The sequence below is a fragment of the Solanum lycopersicum genome, chromosome 4 (genome assembly GCF_036512215.1).
Source record: "Solanum lycopersicum chromosome 4, SLM_r2.1".
NCBI classification, from domain to species: Eukaryota; Viridiplantae; Streptophyta; class Magnoliopsida; order Solanales; family Solanaceae; genus Solanum; species Solanum lycopersicum.
In genome coordinates, this window is record NC_090803.1 from 33,936,085 (window position 1) to 33,940,128 (window position 4,044).

Here is a 4,044-nt window from a genome sequence, read left to right on the forward strand (position 1 = left end):
ATTTAAATATGCTAACATCTAAATGGTACTCAAGAAATTTGAATTCGTATGGATGTTATGGGCGTGAAAGAATCGACTCACAAGTCCAAATATCAATAAGGAACTCATGTATACGATAGTTATCAATCTCATACTTACTCCCTCAAAACATAGTTAAAACTAATAGTTTACCTCAAAGGATTCACTATTGAACTAAAAGGCTTTCTTGAACTCTACACTTAACTCTCGCTCTTTTGAATGTGAATTATGAATTCAAGGGTTTAGGTTTATGACATGGGGGGTCTCATGATGAGAATGTATATGTATAAATTCATTATCTTCATTCTAATATACTCAGTTGCTCTAGTCTTGAAACAAGTTTTTAGAAATTGTAGAAGACTTCACAAAAGGATTCAAAGGCTTTCTTAGAATGTGGGAAAGAACTCTCAAACTTAACCCTCAAATATTCTTGAATTAGAGTTATGAATTATAGTTTATTATAATGTTAGGAATGATTTTAGGTGTTTAGACGTAGCTTAGAGCATTTAGAATTTAAAAGGTGCACTTTAAACAAATATAAACCGTACAACCGGGGGTAAACTGGATGGGGCAAGCAAACCTGGGGCTATGGGAGGTGCAGAGAGATAGTCCCTGATTTATAGAGAATGGTTTAAGGCACATTGGCAGGTCTGACGCACCAGGCCACACTCTAGAAATTCTATCGAACGTCCTTGCGTTTTCGCACACTAACTCTCCTAAATCAAACGATTTTCCCCAATCAATTGGATTATATTATTTAACTCTTTAACACTCGTATATACTTAAAAAAACTCAAATGACTCAATTTAATCTAAATGGTTCATTGATAACTCAACACACTAAGATTTATAATGAACCTCAAAAACACCAATCAAGAACTCATCAACAACTCTAATATTTAATGTTTAAGAATGAAAATTTGCTAAAAAATAATATGTTGACGTGTGGGTGAACTAAACCAATACTATTGAATATTACATACCTCTTATGGATTAAAACCATGGCAAAAATCCGCAACTAAACTCAAGAACGTTGACGAATGCCTTCATCCTTGCCTCTTTTTCGTTCTTGCCTCTTCTTGACCACTCAAATAAAACCCTAGGTAAATTTTAGGATTATAAAACTTAACATAAATGTATTAACCCCTAAAATATTACCAAAAATGAATTAAATATGATTGGGTAAGGAAAGGACAAAAATGCCCCTCACTTTTTTCGGTTAACTTTCCTTTACTGCACAACCTATCTTCAAAGCTCAAATATAAGTAGTCAAAACTTGAAACCTAGAACACTCGGCAGCATTAAAAAGATAATTAAAAGATCGTTCCGATTGTACCTTTTAGCACACCTAACTAATCCTGTGTTAGGATTTATGATTGTTTCAAGTTAACCCAAAAATGATATCTAGTTTAACTTGCAAAATTTCAGATTTTTATAATTCCAATTTAATTCTTTTTGGATGTCAAAGTTCTAAATCTAGTAAACTAACCTTAATACTTATGAAATTTATTAATTCCCTGGTGAAATTTCACTCACTATGATTAACACCTCAAGTGTTAGTTCAAAAGAATTTCTTGGGTGTTCCAATATCTCCCCCTTGAGAGAATTTGTCCTCGAATGACGACTGACATCGGTATAAAACGGTTTGGTCTTATTAAGGTCTACATCTAATGTCCACTTCTTACTATATTCATGATTAAACAAAATCTCTAGAGGGAATCTCATCTTAATATATTACTCTTTACCACAACATTCGAGCCTAATACTCTCACTACTTCATTATTAAAAGGTCCTCTAAAAAGATATCCCTCGAACTCATTCGACTCATTACTATCTAATTCTCACCACTTGCCTTGATTTTTAATCATGTGATCTCCCCCTTAGGAATAAAGATAATACTTGAATGTTATGGACCTATTACACATCTCTGTTTGGTGTACATTCTCTTAATGCTCTTTTTACTCCTGTGATGTAGCCACACTTCACTGCCCTTATCTAATGGTTAAGTTATCTAACTTGTACCACTTATATCTATTGTAGATAATCACCTCAATTTATGACCTACTTTATGCCAAGTCTTCTAGATCAAATCTCAAGAATAACATCATCACCCTCATGTTGCCATTCCATTTATCATGACGCTCAATACAAATTCAACCCTAATGTTTATTATTAGGCCCAAATATCAATATGATTGCTCTCTTACTGAACTATACCACAATAATAATATGGCAATTTGAAAACACTATGCCACTAGGACTTTATGACAATTACTCAATCCTTACCTCTCATACTCACTTATTGCACATTATTTCTCAAATAACTCCATCATCCTTTCAATACTATGAGGTTATCTTTTAAAAATTCATAAGCCTTGATTAATATACAACATTATGAATACTCAGGCTATTCCATATAGATTAACACTTCAACTTTGTCATTTATAACACGATGACAAATCATCATAGCCCCTTTTCTAGCTACAATAAACCTTACCTCTTATTATGGAATCTTAACAACTCCACACTTTTTAGTCTACCCCTTAGGGAAACCTCTTCATTATTAAATTATTAGGTGCATAAATATAGTTACATAGCTTCTTCAAAACAATATCTCCCTTTCTAGAATAACAATACCTTTGCATACTTTCCCTTAACTCTGGGATCTTTCACTACTAGTTCTCATGATCTCATAACTCATGCTACTTTTTATGGTAAAAATCATACTTAATTCCTAAAAATACTTCCTAATAAGAAACTTAACTGAAAGAAGGCTTAAAGGAAAAAGTAAAAATCACTTTTATCTCAAACTCACGATTTAAATGAATATGGGTGCGTTCCTTTAAAACAGAACACTCAATTTAGTCTTGGAATTCTCTTAAGCCCCTATTATGTATCATAATTTTCTCAAGCTTCTTGCTAAGAATTACTCATTTACTAAGGACTGAATCTTCTTTTCAATCAACTATAGTATATGTAGTCAGATGAATATGAGAATGCAAGAGTTAGAAAATATCTCTCTAACATAGCTCTATTGCAAGACTAGAGTATGAAAGAAGGGAAACTTTAATTTAATGCCCGTAGTACCTCATTCATAGTAGTGGGTCCCTCACAACCATAAATAAGATCCTATTGAGATGTTTCATAGACTCCCTAGGATACATAAGCTCTGTGCTCTGATACCATGTTTGTCACCATCCGATTCTACACACTGGACATGGCCGACCATCAAGAACTATTGGTTGTCCCCAACCCCTAATGCTGATTGACTACGAGTAGAAGAATAACTTAAGCATGCAAATGTAAAAAAGAATTAGAATGATTAAACACAATAACAATGTTGTTATCTCAAATGAAAACTTTGAATAATCAAATTAATATATTCAACTAGCCATAATTAGACGATTTTAGTGTTTTAAGCATTCAATAAAATAAATGAACAATACATACTTCTTAACTAGACAGACTACCCATGTAGCCTCTAAATTATGAAAGTCAAGACAAGACCCACAACATCCTGACTAAACTTAAAAGTAAATGAAATCCTCCAAAAGAAAGGAGTCTCACCATAGCTTACTCAAACTCTTGGAGGTATCAACAAATCTCTTGTTTATAATCTTGATTATTTGTGAGAGGAGATGCAGGTCAACTGGCTCAGTACGTTGAATTTATGAGCACGTATGGAGAAATCTAAAGCACAAAATATAGGATTGAACATAATATTATGGAATCATACTTGGCTCTTTTAAACTCAAATCAACTCAAGAATAATATACTTAAATCAAAGATTTGATATTTAAGGAATTGATACTCAACTAGAGATTGGAAACTCAACTCAAAGATAGGATATTCGACTTCGGATGGTCAAGTCAATATAAAGCAAGAATATACATGCAATATCTAGAAAGATTTATAAAATAGTAAAATCAACTTAGTTTATTAAAGAAAATACAATAACAAGCTCAACTTTACTTGTCTAAGAAATAAATCTAATTTCTGTTGGAGATTCTCTAATTGACAACTATCAT